The 10,479-nt window shown below is 37.4% G+C and overlaps 1 long non-coding RNA gene across 2 annotated transcripts; it reads left to right on the top strand.

The window, feature by feature from the left end:
* The first annotated feature begins 867 nt into the window (after window positions 1–867).
* Window positions 868–10,115, top strand: LOC106944698 (uncharacterized). 2 transcript variants are annotated; one of them, XR_001424394.1, is made up of 4 exons: window positions 868–939; window positions 6,384–6,477; window positions 7,700–7,816; window positions 9,276–10,115. It is a non-coding gene; the product is annotated as an uncharacterized LOC106944698 (long non-coding RNA). The 2 variants fall into 2 exon arrangements; XR_001424393.1 differs by having other exon boundaries at window positions 9,229–10,115.
* The last annotated feature ends 364 nt before the right edge of the window (window positions 10,116–10,479 follow it).

Raw genomic sequence — 10,479 nt, 5'->3', positions numbered from 1 at the left:
CTATTCTTGTTGCTTTCTGAGAAAGTGAATCTTTGTCCCAGTCTCTTTTGTAGCCTCAGATATTTTCAATGATTCCTCTGCCTTTATCCCCCTCCATCTTGACATTAACTTGGACAAACCTCCCTGTTCCTATTGAAGAAAATAATCCCATTTGCATGATTCCTCCACCACCATGTTTAAACATTAAGACGACGTGCTCAGAGTGATTCACAATGTTAGTGTTCAGGTCAGATGTTAGTGCTCATCTGACCTGAGCACTTTCTCACTTTATGTATCCCTTCCATTGCTTATAGCAAACTGCTAAAAGGGAAATTCCAATGTATTTCTTTCAATAGTAAGTTTCTTTTTGCTTAGTATGACTATGTTTTTCTGTCTATAAAATCTTCCACTTGAGCTGTTGATGTTTTCTGCTCTTTTAGAGTTATCAGTGATATTTTTGCTTTTTCTCTTGGTGGATGGCCATGTCTGCATGTTTTTGGATGATAAATTGAACATTTATAGTCGGATCTCCCTTGAAAAAGAGATTCTTAATGTAAAAGGAAACTTACTGGTTAACTAAATAAAATTGTTTTGATAACCTAATCTTGCTTTAAGCCTCTCTGCAATCTTAGTCGTAATGTTAAAAAATCTGTGAAGATTCAAGAGGCATGAATATGTAGAGGGGTGAAAAACATGTTATTGGCAAATTAAAAACAATAAGTAAGGAAATAGGCACCCCAACATATTTTTTATTTTTCTATCTTTAATTTCTCATTACAACGAGAAATTAAAGATAGTTGTCTGGCTTTATTTCAGTTAGTCTGCGCAATTTCACATAGAACCGCTAGGGGCGCTGTCGCGTTGGTGGCATAGAGAAGATTGAACATACAAGAAGAATAAATCTTCCGGTTGAATATGAAGGAAGGTCAACGTGTGTGTCTCGTCTTTCTCATACTACAGGTCAGTAAAAAATATGGTTTTATACATATTAGTTTTCTTGGAAGAGTCGAAAGGGTTCTTAAATCTAATCTCAACTAATGAGTCGTTTTGTGATTGTTATTGTGTACGAAAACGGGATTTGTTCTGAAGGCTAATTGGAGCTAATGCTAGCGGATTTCTACGTGTGAGAGCTAGCTGAAGGACTGCAGAGAACATTTGAACTTGTGTTTTGCACTTTTTGAGGGAGTTCTCACTCAAAGAACATTTTTTTAAATTTTATTTCATGCTTCTTTATGGGTTTGTTGAAAAACCAGATAAACCATATCTTTAGGACATATGTGAAGCTGAGTACCGAGACACAGATTCTCTGCTGAAGTATGTGATACCTGAAGTATGTTTATAACACAGAAGAAGAATAAATCTTCCAGTTGAATGTGAAGGAAACTGTGATGCTGTGGCATGAGAAAGACAAGTTGAGGGAAGATCATTTTCTACATTACCTTCAGTCATCCAAGGTTGCAGGGTAGTGAATACTTTTACTTACTTACATGATTTGTTGTGTATTTTAATTTGACGTCAATACCCAAAGGACTCGAAACAAAACTTTTCATCATTACTGGTTACAAATGGGTGCAAACCACCATTTTGAATATATGAAGAGACGCCTCAGTCGCATCTGAGGTTAAATATTGACCTATATAATGACAGGAGTCGCTCCCGTGTCTCCTGTGGCTGCACCGCCTTTGTCTTTCTCTCTGCCAGCTTGTGGTTGTAATTGAATTGTAAACAACACCCACACTGTTATTATTTACTGCTGCTCAAACTATCGGAGCAGCCACCGGAACAGAGCGCTGAGTCTTGTTGACGTGCTACCTAAAAGGCAGGGAAAACAATATACGGCCAGCTCATCCATAAGTCATGGCATTTGGCGCAGCAGCGGTGCACCCAGCAGAAAAGGAGCTTTATGAATGGCAAGAGTCTGTGAGTGATAACGGTCATTAATATGTCCATTGAGGGTCACCACATTCATGCCACATATCAAATCCCCTTTGAATGAGATCAGTTCCCTCCTGTCAGAGCCCATTAGATCCGTCCCACAGCCCCAGTGGCCAGCTGACAGGGGAGAAACTCTAACCCCAGCCTAGCACCATTAACATTAGAAAATGAGCAATCAGCTGGAATGAAGCTCAAGAGGGGCGGGGGAGGATTCCAAACTTTGGCTACAGGAAATCCAACATTAAATGTTAGAGATATGGGAATCTTTGAAAATACAACTAAATGACTTTACGCACAAAACGCTTTTCTAAGTTAGACAAAAGCCTTGTAGCTGAGTCTTCTTTAAACACTGCAGAACCCAAGAGTTTCCTCTCCACAGACAATGTTCAGGCTGCTCGTACAAAATTGCGTTGAACCTCTTTGACTTTGCGAAATAATTGAGTTAAAAGACTCGATAAAACATTAATTAGCTTAGCAGTCTGGAGCAGATAACATAGATAAAACCCTATGTAATTCATATTGATTAGAATATGCACATTGAGCGTAACCTCTTAAGACAAGTTTTCCTTATTAAATGGACACAAAGCCGAGGTCATTATTCGTACAAAGAAAGATCGCTTTAGATTTTATCTTTTCACATAAAAAGGTTTGATTGGATTTCTTTCTGAGGAAGCTGCACAATCTATTTTATTCAGGTTTGATTATATTACCTCTTAATTAGTTTGTATATTGAGTAGAACAGGCCTTATTGATTTGAGGTGCATTCATTTGCATTGCAAAAATCCCCTTTAATCCAATATAATCTCATCCTTACTCAAACAGAAGAGACTGCGTCTTTGAGTTGCTCTTGTTTTGCAACTTTTTCCTCTTTTGCTCATCTCTGCTTAAATGTGATCTTTTAGTAGAAATTATACAGTGTTCTCTTCGTAAAATAATATTCCTGAATCCGGCTGTTTAGTTGCACTCAATTTGTGTGTTTCATGTGGGCTACGTGCATGTTGTGTGTGGTAATTTATACGTCGGATGTAATAACAAGCTGTAGTATTTTCATGTGGCTGTGTTGTGGGCTTTAATTTGGAGGTGTTTGGCTGAGTGATTGGCATCTGTAGGTGTTGTGTGTAAATCTGCTGCTGAACACCCGCGGAGCCTGTGGAACCGTGTCAAACAGAAATCAGCGTTGGAGGCGTCAAATCCCTCCCACCGGCTCAGCGCACAGCAGCAGCCTGAACAATTCTCTGTAATTAACCTCACCTGAACTTTAATGGCCCACCTCCGGGACTGAGGGCCTCGGCTGTGTAAAATTACTGTCACACGTGGAACCAAGGGGTAGCCCAGCCACAGCGGGTGTGTTCCACTCAGACAACTGAGAGGGAAATAGACCCCTGTGTAACACCTAATACCACCAACACAATGTCAGAGTGTTTTTGTGGCTGCGTGAAAGGGGGGTGGGCAGTGGTTTGCAGATGCTCAAGCTCAGAGCAGCCGCAGTCTGATATGAAATCTCTATAGTTTTCTGGAGATAATTGACCCCCACCAACTCGAATGGGCTTTAAACAAACAAAAAAATGTCTGATGTTTTGTTGAAGTTTCTGTTTTTATTTTCCCCCTTTTTAGATGTTTGAAAAAACGAAAACCGATTTCATTTGTCTTTTGTCGATGGTTTATTAAATAAAGAAACATTCAACTAAGAATCCCTTCATAATGCAATAAAATAAAGCTCCATATTGAAAAAAACAATATGGAACATATTAAAAGTGGATTTAATATTCTTTAGTATGCATATTAAATCTACTTTTAAAGTTTTTTGAATGTCTTTTAGTGAGCTGAAGATGTTGCCTTATAATTTTAACTTCAATAAAAAACTAGATAATGAGTTCAACAAAGTTGCACTGAGTGATATGCTCAATTCTGATGTAAAATAAGTGGAGTAATATTTTACAGTTAATTGTGTCAAAAGATATCTTGAAATCTAACAGCATCAACAGGGTGATGTTGAACATACTTACTGCAGTATGAATGTAGTTTGCTATTTTAAACAAAGCAGTTTCAGCACTGGGGTCTACTGTAAAGCCAGATTGAAAATAAATTTTAATAAAAAATCCATGAAATCACAACAATTTAGCGCAGAGTGAAAATTGGGTTCAATCGTGCCTCAGACCAGCCCTGTTAATTTGCACTCTGGCTCGTTTGTTTAGAGAGTCTGGTTTGTTCTGGCAGTTGTAAATGTGCAATCAAATTGTGGAGCAGATCAAAGAAATGCACTCTCATCCACCTACAAGCATAAGTCTTGGCCAGCTTATAGTGAACCAAGTGCAGGAAGTAGACTACAGTGCATGGCATTGTGGGTAAACGCAACCAAAACAAATGTTTTTGTAGCAAGATAGCTGGGCGAAATGGCTTAATGCAAGACTTGGATTGAGGATGAGGAAATATAAAGGCTGCTGGTAAGCGCTCACAAGAAGAATTAAATTTGTAAAACGATTGGCTTCAGAATAAAGATTCTGGGATTAACCTGAAGAGTAGAGAAAGAGAAAAAAAGCCCCTGACAGTTTAAAAAGAAAAATATACGACATGTTGATATGTTTGGACATAGTTGTAGTTTAGGGGAAGAACAGGAACTTTTTCATAGGTATGAAAAATAGACATTATTTTTGGTGTTTTCACCACCAAACCAGGTGAGGAGGAGAATCAGACAAACGGTCTTTTCATCACCATAGTTTTTTAATTGTGTATTTATTTACATTCACTTTGCTGCTATAAACTGTCAAAATCAATATCTACACAAAGTGATAACGGTCTAGACTTTTACAAAAATCCAATGTTAGGTTTGTTTCTGCTTTCTTTGCCAAACAACATACAATATAAATTTTATGTTGAAATTTTATTGTACCATTTAAATGTCTTAAATGGTTAAATCAGCTACAATAGAGGATCCGTATGATTAAGTTTTTGCATTCCACCTTTGTGATCCATTGTTTTCTTCACAAACTCACTGTGACATATCTGTCTACTATTCCTAATACTTTACCGGAAATTTTCTTTAAACTGTTGAATCTTTGTAATGCCATTTCACAGAACAAAAACACTGTTTGCTACAAGTTTATATTAAAATACTTTTAATGTAAAAGATGCAATACTTTCCCATTTAGAGGTGATCACACTTAACCAGTGGGGAAATTTTTGAGTTAATGACCAAATCGCATCCAATTTAAAATGTATTATTCTAAAATACAATAACCAGCAGACTTAGTGAAGATTCACTTTCAGCCAGGGTCTTTGTCATCTTCTCTGAGCCACTTCAGTAAGCTCAACACAACAGCTGCATGCAGCTACCTAGACATTTGGCAGTGTGAAGATTTAAAAGTCCGACAGTGATCCCAGGCCTGTGTGTGGCACGTCTGATCCCCCGGCTCTGGTGAGGCAGGGCTGATTTCTGGTGGATACAGTAATCCTGAAATCATCTGGCTACTCTCAGAGCCCACAGACAGCAGGTTACAAGCAGAGAAATGTGTGTTCACATGCCCATGGAGTGTAAAGTAAAACACAGAGAAAGGTGAGTCACCGTCTCTATCCAGAGATCAAACACTTCCCATGGGTTCTAGTTCACCATCAGGCCAGATGTTGTTTTCTTTTTATCAGCTCTCCGCTACCTTTTGAAAAGGAAACGCTGAAATGAAGGATGAGAAGTCTGAAAACCCTTACTTTGCTGAATCATGTTAACGTGAACTTTATTGTAACATCCCATATTTCACACTTCTTCCTCATGGAGAACATGTATGTGTACTCTATGCGTTCTAAGTTTTGCATTATGATGTGATAATTTCTTGTATTCACTGTGGAGATCAGCTCAGCTTAATCTCGGGGGATATTTTCTACATTGCATTAATCTGGTTACAATGAAGAAAAAGTGATGATACTAATCCTTTAACTGATATTTTGTAGAAACCCATTTTGCTATAATTTCAGCACTGAATATTTTTTGTTATGAATCTGTCATCACATTACAAGTTGACTCAGCAAAATCCGCGCACAGTGCTTTGAAAAACGTTTCCAAATCCTTCAGGTAGTGAGATAAATCTTCACATCCCTCCTCTGGTGACCCTACAAGTTTTCTGTCAGATTTAGATATGAACTCTGGCTGGCCCATTTCAAAATTTTATTGTTTTAGTAAAGCTATATTGTTTTGTTGATTTCAGCTCAGTGTGATGAGAAAATTGAAATCTCCCTTAACGTTCCTTTTCCTGAGAGACGTCGACTTTTTGGGCAAATCTCAATGTTGTCTGGAATTGTTCATAATAGAATGTAGAGAGAGAAAAGTTTCTTAAAACATGTTCTGCTACTGTCACCTGAGAGGCACCGTTGCATGATGAGATTTAATATTTTGTAAACTCTGCTCTCTACAACATTTGCTAAGCGATGTAGAAATCTCAGCAAAGTATTACAGCCAAGTTTTATTTCTGTTTTTTCAGATTCCCTGTCACTGCTATTGGGTGTGAAGATGAAGACAGAATGCTGACTAACGGTACTGCAACAAAGTATCAACTTGCAAACGTGTGCAACCAGGTTATTTTACATTACATTACATTTTTCTTCCTAAAAGATCTGAATGTGTTCAATATATGCGTCACGTTAAAGGTAAAAATTGTTTTGAAATTAGATATCAAGGTATAATTTTGGTTTACATGAATAATTAATCTCATTTCAACAAGGATGTGTACACTTTATTTACTGTAAATAAGAATGAATACATTTCTGCTTAAAAATGCTAATATATTTTAATAGCTAATATTTTATTTTTCTTAGTCTTAAAGTTGCAAAAACAAATAATTGTGAGAAAAAATAAAAACAATCAAAACTGAAAATGCAGATTTCTACATTTATCAACACATCCTTGTATTTGTATTTGTAATGACATAATTATGTTTGTTTTATATATTTAATATTTTTATGAGCTGATCAATTTGAGCGCAGAACAAAAAACAGGTCTCATACACGTCAGCCGTTTATGTAAAGAGACAGGCTGACACTTCTGCATGCACACACACACACACACACACACACACACACACTGAGCCCCTGTCACCCAGTGGCTGCTGCAATATCCCCCGAGCCTCTATCTGTCTGCCACTCGCATGAAGGATAAAGAGACAGGATGTGGAGCGGGGAGGGAGGGGGCTCCGGCCTGCGACTGAATGCTCCATCAATGGGCTTATTTTCGTTACAGCCAAACAAATGTGTCACTCCAATCATCACACGGCTGATTTTATCCTTCTGTTACTGTAGCTCCACAAGCATTTCCTTTTGTGAGCGCTCGCTCCTGATAATCCCGCTCTGACAAAGGGGCCATGTGCCGCCACTGAGTTCCATGACCAAAAATGTAAAACTAGTCGTTTCCACTTACATACTTTCTCAGTGATATCATGCATAATGAAAGAGTGTTTGTAAGCACTTTTGCATGAGTGACTCCTACAATCCCATACGGTGAACTAGATAATAACAGGTATTTAGTGGGTTGTTGGAATCCATGTTTACGTAGATTGTTTGCGTCCAAGTTTTTTTTTTTTTTTTTTTCTTTTAAAAGTTAATGATAACTGCAAAGACTCAAGTTGCTTTTAATATGATGAAAGAGAGGAGGCTGTTGTGTGTGGTGCACAAGCCTGTAGGACTGATTGAACAGACTGAAAGGAGTTTACAGAGGTTCAGCTCTCAATGGGGCAGGGCCTCGATACTTTCAGCTGGGCCTTCTGAACCTGAGAAACTCCTTTATTCTGCCCTTCACTTGCAGACAGACTCCGGATTTACTGGGTCTTCCTGTAAATGGGACAGGGCATCTTTTTTCTTGGCCCAGCCAGACTCCATGTGAGCTACAGCAGGACCTCACCAGGTGAAAACAGGATACAAGGTATACAGCTACTTTTGTAAACACACACACACACACACACACACACACACACACACACACACACACACACACAGCAGCAGCAGCAAGTCTGCAGCACTGTGATCTCTGCTAATTCTGAAGTCTGGAGGCCAAGTTTCAAAATTATACTGATGATAAAAAAAAACAAAATGTTGATATATGCTGCTTATAGTTGTAGGTTTTTAGAAAAATATGACAAAAAGCCAGAAACGGTGCCATGCATATTATTGTGTTTCAACACAAAATGTTTTTGTAAACTTTCAGCTGGCATTATCTTTATTTTTTTTTTTGTTTGTTTCTTTATTTTATTTTGCTAAAATAATTTTTTATCACTCTGCTTACATAAACAAATTTTACCAAGTTGGTGTTCACTGCATGGTGGCATCATTAATTACCAGATTTTTATTATTTTTATTTAGTTAATGTTATTACATAAAATAACAGTTTAACATCAGGTACTGACATAAATTGCAGAAATGCAGTTTCTCACAGGCCAGTTATCAATCTAGAAATGTCTGAGTTTCTTAACGTTCAAATTTCAACACACTAACTTTTTAGTACACCACTGTTGAAAATCCCTTTACTTTGATAGTAGGCAAACCAAATTTTCTGTGGTTACACAGAGAAAAGAATATTACAAACACCCCTCCCCTACCTGTTACTGCGCACTGCCAATCAGCTGGATGATAGCTGGTTGTTACAGTTAAAGCAAAGTAAGATTTGGAAATTTCTAGTTGTAACTATACAAAGGAAGAAAGTGGAAACCATTTTTGTTCTTTAGATGAACAGCTTTTGTCATCAATGAAAATGTAATAATTCTTAAGTTTTAATTATGTAGAAATTCTGAACTTATAGAAAAAAATCCCCCTCTAGAGTTAGCAGTTAGCAACACAGGCGCATAAGCTGATTAATTGTACTTGTGTAAAAATATATAGAGTAGAAAAGATAAGGCAAAGAATATTCTGTGCAACAAATTGTAAATCTTTGCATGTATTTGATATTTTTGCTTAAATCTATACATAAATTATATGTATTGAAAATGTTATACAAAACTTTATTACGACTGTAACAATATTTTAAATATTATCTAGCAGCAGTAACAGTAATAACTTTTTGGATTGCTTTGGCTTACATTTTTACTCAAGCGTTTTGTAAAATGAAAATACTTGGTCTCACACCCGTGTCTTAATCAGTTTACAGGTTAAAAATAATTTAATTAAGTAGTTTTCCATTTCTCAATATACTTTATTAAAACAACTTACATTTCTGGTAGACACTAAACTGAGCAACTCCTTTTGTCTGTTTTGCAAAACATTTATTTTAATTCAAAAATATACTGATTATGCAGACATGAGTGTTTATTATTGCCTCTGTCTGTTACTATTCATTACTAGGTCTGCCATAATGAGGCAAAAACCTCTTCCTGCTCTTCCTTCCCAAGGCATTTCTGACAGACTATGGACTCAAGTCATCATCGATCCAAGGTGGAGTCGCTGTGGTTGCCTGTCAGAACATCGAATTGACCTGGCTGCAGCTCACCAGTTCAGTGTCACAACCCCTGTGGCCTCTGTCGCAGCAGGTGCCTTTGCTCAGACGTGAAAGTGAGCCGCAGTGTTAAGGATACACAGGGATGTGATACTGTTGAGGCAATAGTAGTACATGGGCGTATTTGTGTTGCTGACAGTTTCATACCCTCCAAATTCAGCAGACCGTAATGCATACTGTTGTCCTGACAAAAAAGATATACTGTATGCTCAGATTGAATTTAAGCACATTTTGCTGTCTGTTTGAGGATATGAGACCCAGTTCAGATGTCCATCCATCACCTCACTGCGTGACGCGTGGCACAGGTCTTGTGTGTGATCCTTTTGAACACGGTATCAAGTGAACACTAACTTGCAGCTGTGGAGAATGGGGAGACGTGGTGTGGAGAAACGTGCCAGAGTCATAATCTGCTGTCTCACTTAGCAAGAAGCGTTCCCTCGTCAGACGGACCTGTTGGGCCATTTCGGCAGCTTGTAAACACAAGTCGGTCTGCGTGCAAGCTGTCATTTCAGCTCCATGCTATCTGCTTTATAAGACCTTTGAAAATGGCAGTGATGGCTGGAAAAAAAAAAAAGTCAACAATTGGCACTGTACTGTGCTATGCTGTGTTGGCAAAAACAAAAGCAACAAGCTGAGAAACAAGAAAAAACAACAGGGGAGTTCTGAATGATCTGAAAGGCAGCGTAAACAAGTCCAACTGCACTGAATTAAAAATAAAGTTCAACATAATCACTGAGCATGTGTTCATGTGTTTATAACCCAAATTGGAATTTACACGCACAAAAATGGGGTTTTCTGAGTTTAGGCTCTGATCTATTTCTAAGGTATTTGAGAAATTTAGGTCACATCTACAATTCAGTGGTGTAAAATAAAAAGGACTTATTCAAACAGTTAATTCTGGTTAATTTATTTTGACTTTATGTTTACTTTTAATATGCAACCATACTGAAACTATACACTTTGTTCAATAAATTTATGTTTAAAATATTTACAAGCCATTATTTATAAGAATATAGTTTCTATTCAAAGATCTGTTAGCCCTGTTTTCAGTTTCTGCATTAATATATTACCGTGTTAATTTGGTAATTTTGACTTTATTC

Source organism: Poecilia latipinna, unplaced genomic scaffold, assembly GCF_001443285.1.
Source record: "Poecilia latipinna isolate Pla-1442-1.1 unplaced genomic scaffold, P_latipinna-1.0 Scaffold109, whole genome shotgun sequence".
Lineage (NCBI taxonomy): Eukaryota > Metazoa > Chordata > Actinopteri > Cyprinodontiformes > Poeciliidae > Poecilia > Poecilia latipinna.
This window is presented reverse-complemented; position numbering and strand designations above follow the sequence as displayed.